The sequence below is a fragment of the Zootermopsis nevadensis genome, unplaced genomic scaffold (assembly GCF_977971745.1).
Source record: "Zootermopsis nevadensis isolate Lab colony 2312 unplaced genomic scaffold, Znev_1.0 Znev_ptg000061l, whole genome shotgun sequence".
NCBI lineage: Eukaryota > Metazoa > Arthropoda > Insecta > Blattodea > Termopsidae > Zootermopsis > Zootermopsis nevadensis.
In genome coordinates, this window is record NW_028259192.1 from 21,024,477 (window position 1) to 21,047,282 (window position 22,806).

General features: G+C 39.2%; 1 protein-coding gene across 3 annotated transcripts in view; it reads left to right on the forward strand.

The window, feature by feature from the left end:
• Octbeta2R (Octopamine beta2 receptor) overlaps positions 1–22,806 on the forward strand; it is a 105,931-nt gene that overhangs the window by 67,648 nt on the left and 15,477 nt on the right. For all 3 annotated transcript variants that reach the window (XR_015532673.1, XM_087340763.1, XM_022075404.2), the window contains exon 3: positions 9,704–9,762. The gene's annotated coding sequence lies outside the window, so the exon portion shown is untranslated. The remainder of the gene's footprint in view (positions 1–9,703; positions 9,763–22,806) is intronic.

A 22,806-nucleotide genomic window follows, 5' to 3' on the forward strand; every position in this document is an offset into this window, starting at 1 on the left:
CAGTGCCTTATTAAAATTGACATTTGTGAAATTGGGCGTGAGGATGTGGACTGGTGTAATTTGATTCAGGATAGTGGCCAGTGGTCGCCCCTTATCAACCCGGTAACGATCCTTAATGTTAAAATGCGAGAGATATCTTTCACAGAAAGACTTTGATCAGTGAAGTAGTTCAGTCCGGTACTTTACATGAAGCTTAAATCTTACGTATTTATCTCCAAAACGATTCGTGGCAGAGAATATTTGTTTAACACAAAATATATATTTTTTTAAAGTTTATGAATGTTATTAGAAAGAATCTTAATGTTATAAAATATTAAGGGAGTATATTATTATAGTATCTGGCTGTAGAGTGAGATTTGTTTTGAGATAATAGGTTTATATCTGAACAGATAATAATCGAGGTTTTATTACGCACTTCTACAATCGTTGGCTTACAAACGAATAAAACGCGGGGCTTGAAGTCTGCTTGGTATCAAGAATTCTGGAACACCCCTTGTCAGCTGTTCGTTCAGTGATGAAATATAGCGAAGATTGATTTCCTGATTGGGGATTGATTAGAAGAATAGTATATTATAAATCATAATATTGAAAATAGCATAAATTTATATTCCTATTAGTTCTTCCGTGAAATGTTATTTTATTGGGTTTAACACTAGTCAAATCTAAAACTTCTTGACGATGGTGAAGAGTCAATTGAATAAAAATTTTCTTGGATATTATCCATCGTCTAGTAAATATAAAAAACGTAAAACGACGTTTCGGAGATGGGACTCTATCTCCGTCTTCAGGTTCCTACACAGTTGGGCCCACCTGAACCTGAAGACTGAGATAGAGTCCCATCTCCGAAACGTCGTTTTACGTTTTTTTATATTTACTAGACGATGGATAATATCCAAGAAAATTCTTATTCAATTTAACACTAGTCGCTTGAAGGCCGTGTATACATTATAAGAAAGGCGACACCTGTTGAACACTGAAAGTCACAACGAATGATTTCGCCTTAAAATCGTTGAGTCATTGAATTTAAATGTTTTCGAAACGTGAGAAACAGAGCTGGATAAGGAAGTAAATAAGTTAAACAAGTTTTTATGACTCTTATTTCATTATTAGTGCTATCGCTATAAACATAATATATTTTATTTGTTGCCTTCGTAATTGTGTTTGTTCTTTTGTATGGGTCTGGAAGTGGATTTCTTAGAGAGAGAAAGAATCCAGACTTAGCATCTTCGCAATTTGTAATTCTCACCTAGTATTGTCAGATTATTTAAATCAAGAAGGGTGTGATTGGCGGGGAATGTAGCAAACATGGGTAATGCATGTAAAATTATGTCGGTAATTCTGATAGGACAAGGACATGAGTCGTAGGAGTAGATTGGGGGGATAATATTAAAGTGAATTGTCCAAAAGATGTTTCGGGGCCCCGTTTCCATAAGATCCGAATAATATCCTGTCATCTGTTCCTGCGTATTTCAAGTCCTCAATTGGTTTCAGGTTTCCCGACTAATACTTTGTATGCATTTCTCATCTGTTCTGTGCATTATTTTCCTTTTGTTAGCCTTGATTGGTCGTCGTAATATTTGGTTCAGAGCACAAATTATGAATGGAGCTCCTCATTAAGAATTTCCCTTGACATGAGAGGCGAGAGGCTCATGAAGTTTTATATGCATATATGTTGTATACCAGACTACATGGCGCAACAGCCCAGATGACAGCCATCTTCAAACTCGAAGTCTTGAAAACCTGAAATTCTACATGTTTGAAGGCGTTTAAAATTTCTCAGATTTTATAATACCTAATGAAAGGATTTTTATTGAATGATGAATCTGAGAGGGAAGATTTTGGAAGGATCCTTACGTGGTTTTAATTAAGGCATTCTATTGAAGTAACTGGGGAAAACTAAGAAGATTTTTAGTCAGTATAGACTGTCTCTGAGTAGACGTTTGAATATGGGATCAGCCGATACAAAACAGGTTTCCCAACTATTCTACAGCGGAATCATTAACATAGTGTTTTTCTTAACACTTGCCATGACTTACGCGAGGTAATATCGTTCAAAGTGTGCCACTCGTTCGGTTTTGTTTCGTGTTTATATAATTTCAATTAAAGTCACTTGTCCTTGCAATCTCTTATTAATTACAAGTAACTAGTACAGCTTTATCACCAATAGAAGCTTTCGTTGGAAATATACCGAAAGAATATTGAATCCTGGTCACTCCCAATCTTACCTTATAAAAAGTAAAGTTTGTCCCACTATACGCCATGTAGGCGTTTGGGGGGAGTGGAGGTATAGCTCCTCTCTTCCTGGACCTCGGCACTAGATGGGGGTGAGTGGTTAGCATCACGCCCCGGCCGGCTTTACCCCCGGGAAAGGACCCCGGTAACCATTGTAGAGGAGGCTGGGTGGGCCCCAGAGCCGGTCTGGACGGAGAGGCTAGAGGAAAAATCCTCTGCCCCGTCGGGGATCGAACCCCGGTCGTCCAGCCCGTAGCTAGTCACTATACTGACTGAGCTATCCCGGCTCATAATCTTACCTTATAGAAGCTGATATTATTTGAAAGCGAAGTGTTAAGGTCGGAATAAGATAAGAAACTGTATAGTGTGGCTATTGAATTATTTCTGAAATAAGTTATCACTTCACTGTTCATCATTCAAGCCACATATTCTGTGATGAATCTTGTTTATTCTGAGTGACGATATTTGCAGGCTGAAGCTCCTTTGTGTAATCATCATCATCATCATCCGTATTATCTGAGATGGGTTTTAGATTTCACGACAAATATTGAATAGTGGCAGGCTGAAGATGGGTTAAAGAGTTTCATATATCGGCCTATGTTTGCCTTTAGGTAACGAGGTTAATCCATTTCTGTAACATTTCCTAGCTACTTGTTCCTTAGATGACGCAGCCTTGCCATACACCCTACCTACTTCATACTTTCGTGAAAGGATGCTTATTAAATTCACATTTGAAATAGGAAGAAAGCACTATTATTTATTCCTAGCTTTGTAACCAGTATATTCTCTTCAATTACGAGTTTTTGAGTGTAGGCACGATACCAGAAGGTTACACCTTGAAGGTTTCTTCTTGTGCTCTCTTGGATTCGCCGTCCTGATAATAGGAGTTTATTTGTTTAAATAAAGAAAATTATTTTTATGCAATACCGTAAATTTCTCATCAACTTCGTCTTTCCTGCGTTAGATTTATGGTCATCATGGCGGCCATTGTGAAAATGACAGTCTTCTGTGATATTACGCCGTTCTGATGATAGAGGCAGTACGACCCTGTGAAATGTCGGTCAACTTATATGGAACTACTACGGCGTAATATCCCAGAAGGCTGCCATTTTAATTTTTCCCATGTTTACACATTTGCCTAAGGAGTTTCTTATTGAAGAGATAAATTGTTTTCTTCTCTCATAATAAGGGATTTTCACATTCCTGGTATTACTGAAAAAGTAACTCTGTATATAACGTCAGTTCTTACCTTCGGCATATTACAAAGTCGGTAATTTTCGTAAAATTTACAACTTTCTTGCCCTTTTCTCGTTCAGAATGTATTTTTTTTTCACTCTGTATTATCTTGATCATAAAATTTTCCGGTATATGCAGGATTCCGCTTAAGGCATGTTTTGCTGTGATTACTGCAAATAAGTATGCCTGTTTCGTCACGGGTAACACGTCAGACACTGGGAGGCTCTTCCTGTAATGACAGCCACCCTTAGACGTAATATGTTACTATAAAAGTCTATTGAGTGAGCCAGCTTATCGCCTGCAATCAATCTTCCCAGACTGACAGACATCTGTCAGAAGAGCCAAGGACGAATGCATATGCGACGACGTATTTGGGGTTTCGCGGAAGAATTTGCTGTCGTCCACTCGTTGCCGGCGTAATTTCGAGGCCCCACTTGACGTCTCGACGACAGGTTTTACGACGCCCAGCTTCGATTCGATAACGTGTCATATGGCACCTAGAAACACACCTGCTTTCTTTGGGATCTTGTGTCGGCGTCGATATTCCATAATTGAACGTGGCGTCGCGACGCTCATCTGCATGCGCTGTGTTTCAAATGTTTCGGCGTTGGACGACAGGCATCGCGATTCTCGGGTTCTGTTTGCCAGCGACGTTCATATGTTACTCTGAGGAAGATGGCGTCTTGTGTCGGCGTCGAGGCGCCTGTCGTCGAGTCTTTTGTCGTGAGTTTCGATGTATTACGTCATACGCTATTTCGATGTTTGGGATTCGTTGAATATCACAAGGTAAATTGTCCCAAAACCCAAAATCTTTACTTAAACTCGAATGCTGGTCAGTTTTTAGGTTTTCTTCCCACAGTTCTGTAATATCCTTTCTGAAGCAATTAAGTCTGTTTCCTTCATTGTGAGGTTCAAGGTTGCCATGGCGATGAAGATTACTTTTATTCTTCTGGGTCCGATAAAGTTCATATTGATTCAGGATGGGGAGTTTAGTTTCTCAGAAAGCTCTAAAAATAAAAATAGGAGATTCACTTCATGGGTTTGCTATGAGCTTAAAGCAGTTTGGAGTTCTGCTGTGGAGATCCAAACAGAGGAATCTAATTTCCATTCATAATTAGCTTTAGAGCGTTGCATAAACACAGATACATGACGGATATTCTCGTGAGAGTTAATTACTAATTGCAAACTGTGATACGGCTTGAAATAATGAGTGTAATTGCATGGTTAATAATAACATAAATACTGCAATAATCAAAAACTTTTTATTAGACGCTTTATAATTTGTAGAATTTACAGATTGTAATTAGTGCTATGACGTGAAGTCGAATGAGATGTGTGGACATGTAGCACGCATTGGTTCCTTTAAAGCCTGTATAACTCCTCTTTTCGCTTGAAAGTTAACAGGAACAAGATACAGAATATAAATTTGTTTTTCAAAGTAAGATTTGAGTTTTCACGGCTACGACGAACATCCTGATGATAGAGACAGCAAGGACCTATGAGGTGCTGTAAATTAATACCACGCTACACGGCGCTCTGACCCAGAAGACGGCCATCTTAATCTCAGCTTATTTTCTCTAGAGTTTCTTTTATGTATTTTTACTGAACTCAACGGTTGAGTGGTTAGCACTCCTTTAAGCTGCTTTGATTTGGGAAGTCTCTCGTTCAGTCCTATACCCGAGAGCCAGCTGTCATAGGTAAGGCGTTTAGTGGTTTTTCTCAGGCACTCAAGAGAAAATGCTTTGAAAATACGATAAATTAGAGCACGACTGATTCCTTCCATATCTTTACAGTTTTGTGTTCATTTCTCATCCTAGAATTCGGCCCCATATGTTCTGAACGCAGTCCGTAAATAATTTACAAATACAAATTACCGTTGATTGGTGCTGCTACTGAAATGTTCTGTTCTAAATGTTTGTAGGTTTCCATCTGTTTGTGTGCCAATGTCTCAGCCTTAGGTGTACAGAAGGTAGACGTTGCAGACTCTGAGGTGTCTCTGGAGAATGCACCACAACTGGCGAGTAATAGAGCGGTGTGGGGATGAAGTCTTTGTTTCTGGTGGCGAGAACTGAGGTCAGGCCCATTGAAACACTGCATCAGAAAATCTAATTTCCAGTGTGTTGACATTTAGTTCTGCCCTCTTTAGAAACCATGAATAGCAGTCTTTTGTTTGCAGCTGACATCTATGAGTTATATAAGGTGAAGCTTCACTTCTGTGCAGAAAATGTATTTTCCAGGGAATAATAAAGTCTCTCGCACGATTCTTATGCGTGATATATTCGATGTCGGTCCTGGATATCTCTGTGTAGATTTCAAACGATGTAAAGGTCACGTGGTTTATCGGTTCGTATTCTCGTCACCGAATTTTGTTTCGTGAATCCCCGGGTTCGAATCTCTGCCCGGAGATCGGCTGTCATGATTTCCGCGGTCTTCGTCCGCAACTCCAGAAATACGCTGGAACAGTTTCTTAAGAATATGCCGCGACTCTTAATTTTCTCATTTGTATTGTCACTGTACGTAGGTATTCTGTAATTCGATAACGTTCAGATCCATAAATTTTTCTTCAATATTTTCTTTAGATAGTGTAATTGCGTCATATTGTGAATATTATAACAATTATTTATTTTAATCCGTCTTATCAGATCACTCCTACATCTTTGGTATGTTTTATTTTTATTTATTTTTATTTCTATTTTATTGATACTTTCTAACTATAATTTATATATTTTGCATTTTATTCTCTAAATTCTTTTATAAATTCTTTCAAATTCTTTAGTGTTTCTTTCAATCATTTACTTACAGGCCGATATGTACATCTAATAACATTTAAGAAAAAACAACACCTTCGCCCAAAAATGGAAAAACAAACGTAATGAAACATCACCAAAAAACTACAGAAAATCATAATTGAGTTTTAAGTTCTTAGATATATTTTACACCTGATGATGGTTTTATAAAAAAACGAAACATGTTGTGTAAATGTTCCGAAATGTAAATCGATCAATCGATATGGAACATGAATGATATTCTATTATCTTAATTATAAGAAATTTTAAATAAAAATTATATTGTGATCAGACGGATTAAAATAAATAATTGTTATAATATTTTTTTTGTTAAATATATAAAATGGTTGAAGTAAAAGTTACAGATTTTATCGATAATATTCGTTTAAATGTTTGCAGTGTACAAGTATCTTTCTATTTACGCTTAGGTATCCAAAGTTACCGTTTTCTACGTGGTTTGCAGGACCAAAATGCATTTCGACATTTTTTCTTTATAACATCTCAAGTAAAATTACAATTTTGATTTCTGAAATATTATTATATCTCAGGCTATTTTACCCTCCACGCGCACAGAACAGCTGTTCCCAGCGTCGCTAATTCATCTGATTTTTTTGCGTATACGTGAAGATTTCAAAATTGAAGTGATATCAGCTACTCAGTTTTCGTATCGCGTTACTCCCACGAGTTTCGCTCAAAGTCACGACTTCGTTTTCTGTTCAAAGGGAACACCACGATCTTCGAGGTAAGGGCCCTTGATCGAATTATCACGATCAAAGGATTGGCAGTGCCGGGGTTCATATGGTATTCGTCAAGGAAGTTTATTTTATACTTTACTATCAAATTTAAGTGCAAGTTCTCATAGATTCTGTACTTAGGTTTAAGGCAGTGAGACAACATGTGGTTCTAGTACCCCTGGAGGCACAAAGCGAACAACGTGCTTGTCCAAAAGAATTGGATCCACTCTCTAGCGATTAACTCGTTCGTGCATGCGTTCTCTAAACGAGTTTTGCCTCTGGTTTGCAAGGCCGTGTGGACCTGTTAGTAGATATCATTATTTCGTATGAACATACTACTTCCATCTTCAGGGCTTAAGGAATATTATCATGCGAAATGTATAAAATTAACACGATATTTGAGGCGTTGTTGACGTCGTGCAGTGTTACGGGTGATAACCAACGATTCTGAGGAAACATCTGCCTCCATTTTCTGGGTCGAATACACTTCAGCCCTGAAGATGGAGACGTTACGTTCACACGAAACGCTGGTAAGGACAGACCTACCCGGTGCTCAAAGAGAAATCAACAGTCGATATAATGTTCTTCAGTTTATTTGTCCATCCGTGCAAATGATCCATATTAGGGATACCAAATGGATTCCGATTGAGTGTCTGTACATTTTACATCAGGCATTGTCGAGCGAGTATTATTCTGGACCGTTTCGGTCAAATATAATAACGTAATCAGACAAAATTATCGACTCTATCAATATCGATAGGATAAAAGTATGTTGCGGTCGATTTTAAATTATGCCTGCGCCAGGATTAGTGGATCCAGAAAGGATTTAACCTCGTGGCATTCACGTGTTCAGATTTAAAGTAGGTTGGATTAGTGTTCTCTATTTGTAGTGTATGTTGTACTAAATGTATTTATAGCCGAATAATATATTTTCCCCAGCCACGAAATGATTTTTTAATTATAGGGCTATAATAAAGTATTATACTCGTTATTTCGGTAATTAATGTGTTTCTATGTCATCGCAATGTATTATGCACTTTCACTGAATACATAGTCCCACGAACTAAACTCGTAATTTCAATCCGAACAACGTTTAAATGAGTGCTAATAATCCACTTCTTAGGATTTTAGGTTCTCACGAGTATGAATGTCGCTGTCATCTGGGTTATAACACCATATACTATATTAGTAGTTTACCGACGTTTCGGAGGTACTTGCTGCCTTCAGCATCATCGCCGTGATGATGGAGGCAGCAAGTACCTCCGAAACGTCTGTGAACTTCTACCAGACTGTAACAGTCCAGAAGACCGCCATCTTCGTAATTCAGTTCAGTTCTGTTCCTTAATTAATTGTCCTCAGGGGAGACAATGATTTTTTTTTGTACAGATGTGAATGAAATGCTTGTTTAATTTGAAGCAGTGATGCCCCTGGCTGAAGGAATGTCTCAGCGCGAAGTAGAGAATTCTTTCATTTGCCTTGCAGGCGTATGCATACCAGCAGCGTTCGTGATAGAATGGCAATTATGTTGTCCTTGGACACATTAATAAGAAATGAAGCATTCGTCCTCAATAAAATGTTCTTAGGTGTAAACAGCTCGAAATTAAGTCGTAAATGCAATGACGACACACACTGACATATTTTCTTAGTATATTTCGTGTTTTATTTTTGTGATTCAGTGTGATTGTGATGATGATGATATAGTTATTTATTTTAAGATTCTGCAGCAATAGCCAAATGTCATTAATAATAATAATTATTATTATAATATCTAACAGTAAAACTATATAATACATGTAACACGTATTAAAAACAAAATGTATTTCGGAAATAGCTGCTGAACTATGTACATTAGGGACAATGGAAGTATATACCCTATAAAGTGGTGAATAGATGTGATTATAATAATGTAGATACAGATTGTATATGTATCTATATTGTATTATAAGGAAGTACGGGGCGTGGAGGTAAGGTTAATTTCGGAAGCAAACTGTTAGTTTCACGTTTTTACCAATTAAAATGATTATTTATCGAAAACAAATGAGCGATTCGCTCACTGATGCTCTGATAGCCAACGTTTGTCCCAGAAGACAGTCATCTTTGTACTCGACGCCGTGAGATCCTGAAATCTCACCTATTACGTTATAAACTGCCTGTAAAGTAAAGTAAAGTTTGTCCCACTATACGCCTTGTAGGCGTTTGGGGTGAGTGGAGGTATAGCTCCTCTCTTCCTTGACCCCGGCACTAGATGGGGGTGAGTGGTCAGCATCACGCCCCGGCCGGCTTTACCCCCGGGAAAGGACCCCGGTACCCATTGTAGAGGAGGCTGGGTGGGTCCCAGAGCCGGTCTGGACGCAGAGGCTAGAGGAAAAATCCTCTGCCCCCCGTCGGGGATCGAACCCCGGACGTCCAGCCCGTAGCTAGTCACTATACTGACTGAGCTATCCCGGCTCATATAAACTGCCTGTATCAACTAATAATATGATGTAGTCTTCTGTGATTTTATATCATCACATCAGTGAAGTTGTTTATTGCAGTCTTCTGATGTGTGTGACGCCGTGTGAACATGTAGATGATTGCCATTATTTTTGATGACTGTTCTTTCGTTCTTGTCTGAAGTGGTGACTAATGGAATAACCGCTTTATAAATATTTAATTGTCTTATTCATTAACACGTGTAGCTCCGAAACTAATGCACGTTTTGGTATCTCGTTGCAGGGACTCTGTGATTCTCTTCCACTGCACCTGCCAGATACATCGTCGGCGTATATGGGAAGGTAAGCGTGACTAGACACTTTATTCCACGATGGCGTGTGCCTTCCAGGTTGTTGTCGGGTGGGGAGTTTACGCACTTTTCGTATGTGCTTGCTGCTTCAAGAAAATGAACATTGCATCAATTTTACAGAAAGTAATTAAATGTGTGCTGTTTCAACTCGAGAATTTAACGTCGCTGAAATGAAGAAGCCTGAACCAATTCCATCTACGTAGTTCCCTAATATCCATCTTTAATATAGGTCGTAATGTTCCTAAACCTCTGGGTGTTATCGCAAAGCGTTCTCCAGGATATTTCCACATCAGATAGATGCTGTACCCATCTTATCGATAATCTCAGTCCATCGCAGATCCTAGATTTTGCTGACCTAAGAGACATTAGATTCCAGGTTGTCGCGACTTCGAGTATCAGGATGACTGTTACCTTCTAACCTGTTTGCTCATATATTCAAGTTTGATCCGGATTCTGGAAGATGTCGGACAAACAACCTAATAATTCAGCTTCGACGACACCTTCCCCTTGTTTGGTTTTATTTGTGGCACTAATATTCGTATTAATATATCGGGATGCGTGGTCCAGTGGCTCAGGAACTCACATCAGTCTTGTTTATCAAATATCGCAATGGAAATCGACATGATGACCCCTCCCCGTTACCTCCTCACAAGCGAAACAACTGACCTGTTCCTCGTAGTCTTCTGCTTAGTGATCGCAGTGGTTAATGAAATAAATTCATAATGGCAGGCTTTCTTTATCTCTGAAAACAGTCAAATTATTTCGATGAAATTTATTATTTGCGGTCTACTTTCTCCGTTGTAGGGATCAAATGTAGGCCTATATATGTGTAATATTTAACCCTCGCTTAACGTAATACTCACGTCAAGTTTTGTCAGATGATGTTATTTTCTGGGTCCATCTTTAGCTCTGATGATGGACACAGTATGTTGCTTCGAAACGTTGACATCTACCGATGAGTCTACACGGTGCCAAAATCTAGAGGTAGAACATCGTCTTCCTCACCGCTGTGAAAATGTAAAATCTTAGCGTTGTCTGTTTCTCAAAAAAGGTTTTCTTCGTACGAATATAAAAATGGCGTAAAATGAGATTCGCGTCATGTTGTGAAGGCTCTGTTTGGAATTTTACCTAATATTGAAAATTTGATATGAAATACAGGAACATTTGTTTGCTATATCATATGTAGAATGTGATTAGTCTCGCGCTAGATTTGTATCTAGACGTATCAACAGATATCAAGATCTAATGGTCTTCTCGGTCCATCAGCTGTGATATGAGAAAGAGTTCTAATCCATTTGCCACTTCCTCCATAATAAGGGATTGTGAAAGAGGCAGTAAGCACCTCTGAAACGTCGGTAAACTTTTACCAGACTACAAGACGCAGCGTCCCGGAGGACTCAGATTGATTAACTGCAAAAAATGTTAATGTTACAATTTAATTTTACAAAACATAGCCTATTAATACTTCGACTCCCTTCAGTTTAATCCGCTAGCCAGCGTTGTGGTCGGAGTCAGAATGTCTGCCGTAGGGAGTATTAGAGGGGCGGGGCAGAAGGGGTGGATTATTTGTGGGGTGTAATATATTCAGAGACATGCAGGTAACTACGCCATCTCCAGCATACATATTAATTTATGATATTGAATGTTCAGAAGAGGGTTGTTTGCTTCCGGCTACATTGAGGTGGGAGACTGAATATATAGGTACATCGTCTGATGGCGAGAAACTATCAGAAGCTGGGAGCATCTCTGCTGTCTCCCGTTGCTCCAACGAATGATGTCTGATATTCATCGCCAAGAATTCATTCTTCCTAAGCAATTTTGCATAGAATTTCAGTTTCGATTTGCCATTTGGTATCATCACGTACAGACGAAACTGTATAATCATTAAAACTTGCAATAATATTTGGGACGTCCCGAGTTTGATCCTCGGAATACAAGTTATCGTGATATTGGAAACAGAGGCAGTCTCTGATGTGTAGAATTTTCCGACACTGATTGCAACTACTAAAGTGACTGTGGAGAGTGTGAGAGTGATACGAGGACATGTTTTTATAGTCTATTTGAGACAATGGTTTCTTGTTGGCACAAGGCATTTTTTCTAGGGTTAGTAAAATTTGTTACAGAAGAATTAGATTAGTTGGTTGTAGGTAAATCAGTATGCTTTCTTGCCTACACGTGTCTTCCGTGCGGTAGTACCTCTGAAGCCACTCCTGAAGCTAATATGCTTGGGGTAAATGAGTTTTCATTGTATACATGAGTTATGAGAATCGTTCTAGTCTTTGACCGAAACCGATTGCAACTTGTAGAGAGAGACTGGGTAGCTTTAAGTGGATAGGAGGGCTTGTTTCTACAGTCTATTTCGTACTGCGGTTTCATGTTGGCAGAACGATTTTGATCTCAAAGAATGATTTAGAATGATGAGATTTTAGGTCCTCACATCTGCGATTATAGAGCGTTCTTGGATGTTGCGCCGTGTTTACTGACGTTTCGGAGGTCCTTGCTGCCTCCATCATAAGGGTGATTTGTTATCGCCCTGATGACGGAGGCAGCAAGGACCTCTACAACCCAGAAAACAGCCATATTCACCCTCAGATTTAAAGTCTCATGCCCATACAAGGCAGCAACAGATAAAATTATAATTTTGTTTGAGTTTCCTTAAATTGTCGTCTAAAGAAGGATGTAAGAATAGTGGACTATGTGTCATTTTTGCTCTCAGTTGTACCCTTATTGCTATTCTGTCTGCCGTCTACTTACTGTGTCTTCCTTATCATCTTATTTTTGTCTCATTATTTTCAAGCTCGCTTTTTCTCTCTCTTTCTCTCCGTTCTTGTTATAGGCCTCGCGTTTTGCAGCGTCCAGGGGCAGTGTCGAAGATCTGTTTCCCCATATTTTTACTTCCCTGAAATGCCCTTCTCTTTGCATCGAAACTAATCCGTTTATTTTTATAGCAGAGCGTTTGTGTATCTGTGGGTTTATGTATTCATGAAGAACCAAGTCTCCGGCGAAGAATTTGTTCTGAAAAGAGGAAACTTTTTTTTGCCGAGAACTTCTGGGTCTAATTATTATAATAATATGAAGTCGAGTGGGCATTTTGTATGCATTAGGATTCGTTTAGCTTTACATGCGTTTCTGCTTTTCCCAGTTGTGCTGTTTTTAGCGTCGTAGCATAGAATATTAATTTTAAGTTGGCTTTCCAAAGGAAAGAATTATTGTACGCAGATGCATCCTTCCTCTGTTCTGTCCAGTAAGTCTGAATAGTATCTTCTGTCTTACAAGTCTGTTTCGGCTACATTTCATCGTTTACAACGTCTACTAAGGTGTCTTCTTCCGCTGTTTGCACGGAATTTTAATTACTTTCGTTCTGAAATTAGACGTTTTTAGTAACCTGTGGGCGAAATACATTCATGATGTTCACTGTTTACCAAAAAGACAAACGTTGACGACGAATAGCTGGCGCTCCTGCGTCGTATTCAAGGGTTCCGTGGTTCGGATGCTCCGGATGTCGAATTCTGTTTTCCACGGTTCCAAAGTTCAAATGTCAGGGTAGCAACCTAACGTCTACCACGACCACTTCCATGTACACCCTTGCTAAGTAATTATTCGGCGCTTAAAATTTGAGCAAGTGACAGAATTGTTAAACAAAACCACAGAAATAAGTAAATAAATTTATCGGTTATTGCGAAGGTGATCACATTAAGAAACGTGGTTTGGATAGGACACGTTCTTATATCTGAAATGAAAAATGCATACGAAATTTTGGTCGGAAACTTGGCGAGACCCAGGCACAGATGGTGTGAAGATGTTTGTCGGATTTTGTTGGATTCAAATGTAGTTGTCGCGTTGACAACTTCTTGTGGGAGTTTTGTGAAAAAATGGATCGTTTCTAGGGACAGGAAGAGGACGCCTCTGCGTCACCGAGCGATGGTCTTTTATTCTCTCTGCACTTCGCGACGCCATTGCAGGCCAGACCCACTGACTCCTCACTTCCCTTCAAATTATTTATGCATGTATTCTCAAACATGAACTTTAGATGTATGACGTAATAATATCTTATAATGGAAGATGGACTTACAGGGCTTGTGTTTATGAGACTGTCCCCACATATATTTTGAAGTAACTGATAAAAATTTATGATGCAACTAAGTACCAAAAATGTACATAAACTTCCTAAAATCAATAAAACATGACAGAATTGGAAGCAGGTATATTGGACGTGACACACGATATTTAAGTTTGTGATTTCTTACTCGGTTGAGCAGTCCTTGAGAACTTAATACTGCGCTCATCTAGTAAAGGAATTCCCAAACTTTTACTGTCCCCGGAGACTCATTGCCATATCCACAGTAGGGGACCACTGGTCCTACTTATATGGTAAAAGAACTGTTTTACACGTATAAATTTGTAGTATGCATGGAACAACACGGTAGAAGAACTTCATTGCTGAGGGGCACACCGTTCTAGGGTGGAATTTATGTCCCCCCACCCATTCTGAGAAGCTGGTGCCCGTCGCTATTAAGATGTATGAAATGTGTCACGAAGTTCAGAACAACTTCACTTTGTCATGGTTTGCATGTTAACTCGTGTTAAAGCAGAACTATATTTGCCCACACTGACATTGCGTTATAAGAAGACGTAAAGAATTCCAGTTTGGATGACAAGTTGTTAACTCCATACTGCAGGAAGGTATTTCAAAACATAATAGTCACCCAGTTAGTCAAGAAACCAATCATATTTATGAGCCCCGAAATTTTATTCTCGTGCTTAGAAAATCTCATTGTCAGCACCTCTGAAACGTCGATCGACTTATAAGATTTTACACGTCGCTACATCCCAGAACACAGCCATCTTCGGACTCACTGCCGCGAGAATTTTAAATCTGAAACAGAAAAACTGACGAGAAAATTGATAATCGTTTATCCTTTGTGAATGAGAAAAGAATGTGAGGGAAAGACACGTCCATTTCGGAGGCATTATACTTCAGCGAAAGGCATAAAAAGCTGGAAAGAATCGGTAATGTCTAAAGAAGGATTAACGGACCCAGCTGTGCGTTACAAACCTCCTCGTACGCGAATCCAGATAAGCCTGTATCCGGAGGGGAATATGGACGATTTAGATTAATGTTTGCTCGATTCCCCTTCAATGTCAGGGTTAGGCATGGCTATGTTACGAGGAAAATAGAAATTAGAAACGTATGCGACTGTCAGCTCCCCATCTCATAGTTCCTGAATACTGTAAGGCATCAGATACAATAATTTGAACGTGGACTAATTTTTTATTAGAAATAAAAGTATTTATAAATGTGTCAAGTAATTACCAGACTCCACAGATCGGAATCCTTATTGAAAAGGAAATTGATAGCTAAGAAATCTTCTGCCCATATTTAGAAGTCTCGGTTCATTGATCTGTTACCTGAGCCAATGAAATTCGGTGTTCACCCTCTTACCACGTTTCAGTGCCCATTTTAGGCAACCTGCAACACCGCAAAAGTGGATCTGAAGATGGAGACGGTATTAACCGCCGTGGGAACCTAAAACCTCACTATGTTCTAGGAATCGTAAATGCAATGTGTAGTTTGGATAGTGACCCTTTAAAAGCGAGTGATAAGGCAATGTGAAACCTGCTTTAAAAATTAGTAACTTTTGCAGTTCTTAATTGTGAGTTCGCACGATTCTCTGTGTAAACAGCGATCATTTCCTTAAACATCATTAACCAATTCATTTTTGTAATGGTGAAGAGTTGTGTTTTCTTCGCGGTACGGACTATATTATTAAATGTTGTTTAGACGAGCTTTGGCTCTAAAGGGTTAAAGGAAGTACCGCTCACCGTCACGAATGAACTTTACATCCGACCGAATTACCGTGACGAAACGTGCAGACTAGGCGGCCCGCAATTTGCGAAATGCCGTTCCTAGTTCTGGCAGTAATACCAATGAGTTTGATCCCTCCATGCTTTTCCCTTTAAGTTAGGGTTGCAACTGTCGGTTTGGCTTGAAGCCGCGTTATCTGGTCGGGCAGGCCGACCCCTGGTTCATTTTGGCACCCGCGTACTTTACCACTAAATTATTGTCCACCTCAGACTTCCTCAGTTCTCAGGACAGCACAGGAATGTCGCATAAACTAGCTACTTTTTCGTGTCATGAGCGTTACTCGCAGATGACGGCTTTTAAGTTTACATCTGAGGATTCAGCAGACATGAGGAGGGAAGAGAAATCATTGGGAAGTTCTTTTTTGAATTCACTGTTTGTGTCAAAGAAAAACCATGACCGTCCAATGCTCAATGAAGCACAGGCGGTTTTGACAACTGCAAGCTTTATATGACGTCATATTCAGATTTAAAACATTTTGTCTGTGGCTTACATTAACCCCGTCAAAGCTCCGTGGTTCCTGTACGTCTCTACCGTCTTCACGATCTGTAACTCTTAATTTTTCCCCACACATTGCATTTACATGATGTTCAGGATAAACTGCGATTATATTAAAGAAGACTGTCTTCTGGGGTGTTGCGCCGTGTAGCCGCGTAGAAATTTACCGACGTTTCGGATGTATTTACTTCCATTATCAGGGCGCAGCATCCGAGAAGACACTAATCTTCATACTCACCCCCGTGAGAACATGAAATATCAGCCATCATTTCCACAAACAGCATTAAACAGTAGGTCTTTGTGAAGGTGGAGTGTTTTATTTGCGTTAGGAATCTAATCTTGAAACAGTAAATGAAGTTTTTCTTCAAAGTGTAGATACTCATTCAGTATGTGGGGGGGGGGGGGGGGGGGGGGACCTAGATATGGTTAGCCAATCAGCGGACGGATTTTTCTGGTCATGTTTTGTTTATACGCTGGCCTTAATTGCAAGTTATTTTTACTGTAAGTGCTATAAACTTAAATAAAAGTGTTATTGATAGTTCATTTGTGAGTTATGTAATGAAGCGATTACAAACATCGTGCTGAATCGAAGGAATGATTAAGTGCGAATGATGAATTGGAAGCGGTTTGGGAGGAGACGGTTCTGTTTAAAGAAATTCTCACAATATTCATGTGGAGAGAACGAAGGTGAAGTTGTACAAGAAGCTGTCGGATTGAGATTTTTTGGGGGTTCTCTGAAGACTCAGCACCTGCAAGACGTAATGAATGCAAAGTATCTTGTGAAAATGTTTCCAGAAGGCGATGTCGTTCTTGCAGGCTTAAAATTTAAGTTTTCAAGTGTTTAAAGTTGTACCTAAGTGCTTGAGAAGTCGCAGACGTCTCAGAAAACTCAAGGAGTTAATAGAAACGGATCGTAGTTGGAGAATAAATTTTAGTGGTGGCAGAAGAGTCTTAAAGAATTTACAAAACTTTATTTCAAGCTATATACTTTGTATTATAAAGTTCAAACCCTATACAAAACCACATATTAGAGCGGATGATGAACAAACAATTTTCTACGTATATAAATATTGGTGAGTGATCCGTGTTACCCACGCAGGAAAGAACCTCTGGTACCCATTGGATTGGGGGCTGGGTGGACCCCAGAACCGGTCTGAACCCAGAGGCTAGAAGAAAAATCCTTTGTCCGTTCCAGAGATCGCAATTGATTCCAGTTGTCCAGTCTTCAGTCAGGCACTGCAATGATTGAGTACCACTTCATAAACATATCGACGTGAATGTGTCGTCTTTAGTACGTCCTACGTGCCCTACCAATGTAATCCTCCTTGATTTGATCAAGCTAATAATATTTCGCGAAGAGAATGCCTACAAGTTTTGGAGACACTCGTCAAAAGTGAGTTTAAGATAAGTTTGAATGTTAAGGCTTGCAGATTAGCTCTTCCATGGTACCAGCAAGATGATCCTTCGTTAGTAAGTAGTTTTGTTATTTTGAAAATGATCTACTTCTGTCGTCCGTTGACTGTTCAATGCATCAATTTGTCTTTCAGAAACAATTTAAATTGCAAGTTGTCATTGAAATGCGAAAGTTAAAATAAACTGTTCAGTAGAAGTAGGGTTAATGAAAACATCATTGAACTGTAATTGATTATGATCAGAAGACAGTGAATTGTACGCTACCCGAGAATATTTTGCTGCTCTCGATTCGCTTCAGGAGACTTCCATATCTTGGGCCCTGCACGTGAACGGAGCTATAAATGCACTTAACAAGACGTGAACTGTACTTGAATTCCCTCATTTTTGCCCCCCCCACCCTATTTCGGACTCTCATGGCAGGGTTGTACAAAAAAGAAGCTTCATCTGGAGTATTGTACTTTTATAACTGGTGGAAGTTTTTTGGATTTCAAGTCAGATGTTTCAAATGACCGTTCTTAAAAACGTTCATCACTGTGTTACAAGAGCCCATCATACGTCCCTTTCCCGAGCCAGATTAATCCAATTCAGACTTCCTTAAGATCCCTTGTAATATTATCCTTCCCTTGTGAACGTATTTCATATCTCGCCATCCTCGCTGCATGCCCCACACACCTAATCCTCCTGTATTATATAATTTTAATAATATCTGACGAAGTTTACAAATTATGAAGTTTCTCATTATGCAGTTTTCTTCAGTGAACTCAAGAAAAGAATATATAAGGCAGATAGGCCTGATGTTACGTATTAATGAATTTTTAATAATTTCCTTTCAGATTCTTCATCGCCATTATTTGCTCAGACCTTCCTTCCGTCACTGATTTCTATTGACACAACCTTCGTCGCGGTCCAAACACTTCCCATTGATTTAGATTCCTCCCCCTTTTCACCGCCGTATATGCAGCTGTATTTCTCTCGATATAGCCTTTTTAATTTCCTTATATATTTTTTTTAAAGAATTTTATAATATACCTCCTCGTCGTCTTTTGCTGCTCGCAGCTATGAGAGACGCTAGACAGCTTTTAATAACTTACACAGTCAGGACGTCTGTGAAATATGTCAAGGGCCAGCAGTGTCATTTCCATCAACTCCACGGAGCAGAATTACTTTTTCTTTAAAATATGATAGTCGCTCAGCTGATCAACGATTTCTCCAGTTTTATGAAATCAGAAGGTTCATTAACGTGTTCAAAAGAGCCAGCCAGTCCCAAACTACACCGTATCGTGTTTTAATCATTTTAATATTATCGTTCCTTCAATGCTACGTCTCGCAAGGTAGTATCTTCCCCTGAGCATTTCAGATTAAAATTTTGTATGTATTATTGTCGCGAATGTGCATGCTGCTTGCCGAGCCAATCGCACTTGTCGATTTAATACAAAGTTGTAGTTCTTAGTACATTGTATGTACAAATAATTAAGTAGTGATAAACCTCTTTTTGAACACGTATTTCAATTCCGTTCCTGACAAAATGCTTCGCTTTGTTGAGTGGCAGGGTCTTTTTTATTCGTTCGGTTGGTAGTGTTCTGCAAGCATTTTCATCATTAGACTTAGATGCTAACACGATCTTTCATAAAGCATTCAGAGGTATCTATGAAAAGGAACGTAGATTACGCGCTAGGAGATTCACGTAAAATCTCATTTATAACGGAGTTAAGTACGTGAAGATTTTGTTTTTCACTTGAACTGAATGTATTTTATAAATTAAAAGAGAGCAGGCTCTGAGTGTTTCAAGAAGACTCGATGTTGTGAAAACGTCGGTGGGTTCGGAAACGTTACAAAAGTTAATTAAAACGAAAGGGGCCGCGTAACAAGGAAACAGAAATCCCGAGGGAGGGAGGGGGGGGTGGGTTAAGTTGAGTTTAGGTTTTGAAATAGCTACTTATTGTAACGTCTAGCCCCGAACTGATTAAACAACGCACTTCAACTGATAATTAATTTAGAATTAAGAGCTTTCCAGGACTGTACTGCCAGTTAAAGTCTGAAGTTGCTTCAGTGTTCCCTGAATTCATTATACTTAACCCGTTTAAAGCCCAGTGGTAACTTAATGAACCATTCAACTCAGAATTCAGTAATTCTTTCCTCAAAGGGTGAATTTGTGAGTCTTGTACGATTCTCAAAATAAACAGCGATTATGTCCTTAAACAGCACTAAACAGTTGTTCTTTGTAATGGAGACGCGTTCCTTTTCCGTGGGTCTTCATCGTGTTTGTTTTCCTGACGTATTATGTGGATGTGAAAATAGTCTCTCGTCCTAAACAAGGCACAAAAGTCGAGGAGGACGAAGTTTGCCACCCTCCGAATTGTTACGCCGAAGTTTATGATATTTCCGAGGTCCTTGCTGCCTCCATCACCAAGCCCTGATCATGGAGGCCAAAAGTACCTCCGAAACGTGAGTCCCTGCAGATAACCATCTCCATAATGAATGTCATGAGAACCTGAAATCTGAGTTTTACTTTGTCTGAAAGCAATTAGAACTTGTTTCTTAATTTTTCGAAGGAGAAAGAAATTTTTAGTGTTTTAAAAGCGGAAGTTAGAGAAAGTCATAGATTTTTAAATTTTTTTACTCGTTATACTTTCGAATAATTTTAAAATTTATTAATCATTCACATCAGTGGAAATATTGTATTGACCACTGAAACATGCCAGTCCTTTAAATAATTGTTTTCCGTGTATGTAACTCGTCGTGGTTTCATTTCAATAAATGTTTTTGTTATAAAATGAATGACCTCACGGCCAATCAGTCTGTTTCAGCAGACCACGCACATGTAGGAGGCACATGGAAATGTCATGAACCCAAGAGAACTCTACTTCAAAATCGAAACTAAGCTTTGTTACTCTACGCGTTGTTATTTTTAGTAAATGAGATTACGTAAGAGCATTACGTACTGTGTCTACCTATTTACAAAGGTACGTTGTATCAATAGTCCACTGTTTGAAATTTCCCACGCATTTTGTCATCCCCTTTGCGAAACAATACTTCGCTTCGTTCAGCACAGACCTTCCTGCAGAGTGGAACTGACTTCTAACCCTTTAACGCCTAGTGGGAACTGAATACATCGCCTGATTTAACAGTCAGTAACGCTACATTCTGTAATTTTGCTTCGTGTGGTTCTCACTGTAAACGGCGATTAAGTACTTAAACAGCGTTAACCAATTGGTATTTACAACGGTGAAGTGTGGTGTTTTCTTTGCGGTACGGACTGAATTCTTAAATGTTATTTATAGAGCTTGGCCTTAAAAGTTTCTGCGAAGTCCAGTTCTTTTCTGTTATCGTAATCTAGTGAAAATTACGATAAACTTGGTAGGCAACGAAAGTATTTTTGGAAATAATTGGATTTTTCCAATTTGTTTCAGTCTTTCGTTTGCAGAGCGTTGTTGTTTGTGTTTAATTAGAGTCGATTGCCTGTCATTTAATATTGCCTGCTTGTCAGAGGCTCTTTGATCTTTGCAGTCAAGTTTGTAATTTCCTTGTTTATAATTGTTTCGCCCTTTTCCTCGTGATTCCACCGGTTGACTACATTTTCTGTTTGTCACTCAAGTTAATAAATCAATTCTGTTGAAATGACAGCCTCATGGGACCTTGCCGATCGTCGTGGTGATGGAGGCAGTACGGATTTCTGAAACGTCGGAAACTTCTACAAGATTACATGGCGGAATATCCCAGAAGTCTGCAGCTGTTAGAACCTGAAATCTCCCGAATTGAATTGGAATTCAATTGAACTGCTATTACCTGTTCGGTGTTTGGGTACGGATGGAACATTTCGACGGAGGTGCCATCTGGCATCAGCCCTCGAAAATCAATAGTGCCACAAGAAAGTGATGATGTGGTGTGAGGGCGAAAGAAATGGGAGGTTCAGGCAGTGGGGAGGGGGGGGTTTCACCCGGAGTTAGGACGGAGTGTCACATCGGCAAATGAGAATTCCTGCTGGAGCCGTCAGATATCCCCAGCGGACGCAGAAGTATGTGAGGCCTCTGTGTTACAGCATGAACGAACTAACAAGGGAGTCTCCCGTTCTTTGTTGGTCCAGGGAGGACACCGAACGCAATGGCGCTGCGTCAAATGTGGGTTAAAGGTGAACACGGTCTCAGTCTCGGCCCTGAATTCTCCTGAATGAGACGTTTTTGCGATATTCAGTCGGTGAAGGCGAATTCCCGCATGAGACACTTAAAACAGGCTACGATCGGCAGTTGGAACTGCGCGGTTAAATAAGATACAGTTGTGCCAGTTTTACTTAGGTGATGTCAGGCATCTCAAAAAATTAATTTTTGCTGATTTCAGATGAATTATCGTATTTTGCAGTAGACAGTGAATATTCTCTTGTGTCAATAGAAATACCTCTAAACCTATAAAATAGACGCAGTGCGATTATTACACAAATAGTACGAGTGATCATGTGTTCTGTGTTTGTGTTTTGAACAGTGTTTGTGAAGTAATTAAATATATCGGAAAGTCCTTGTATTATTTCAACACTTTCTGAGGTATTGAGACTTTCGCTTATTAGCGTCTTGTCTTAAGATAAAGATAAACCTTATATTTTTTGTATAGTCCATATAGGAGTATTTCGTGACCATTCTTGTGATAGGAGGAATTTTTACATTTAATGTTTGGAGATTTTGGCATGTCGCTTTATTACAGTTGTGCATAATGGTGATGTGAGAAGCTAGCCTGTACAGTGAGATGTCGCGTAGAAATCGCTAATTTGGTACTAGAAATCAAATAAGCGGTTACGTGAACATTGTACTGATCCATTACACCTCTTGAATTAAAGCATAAACATGAAAATTCAGGAAAATAAATTACCTGCTACGTAAACACACGCTGAGGAGAGTTCGATGCATGTGTTTACGTAGGAAAGATACTTTTTGGCACAGCAAAACCTCACACAGAGATTCCTCCTAAACGAAAATTTAATGACACACATTCCTGTCCGCATACGTAATTATCGAAATGCACATACGAGTACAATACCCAATTTGTTTCTACTGTTATAGTCCACGACTGTAATCTTGAGACTTATTGGGTGAGAAAGTGGGGTGCAAGTCTCAAGATTGCAGTCGTAGACTATACATGCAATTGCCTTTTTAAATCTGCAGTTCACTGTTTAAAGTTATACCTATTTCTTGTTATTCCGAAGTATACAAAGTTCTTGTCCTTTAGGAAGTAAGAAAGACATACAGAATCCGATAAGCACTCTCTTTTACGAAG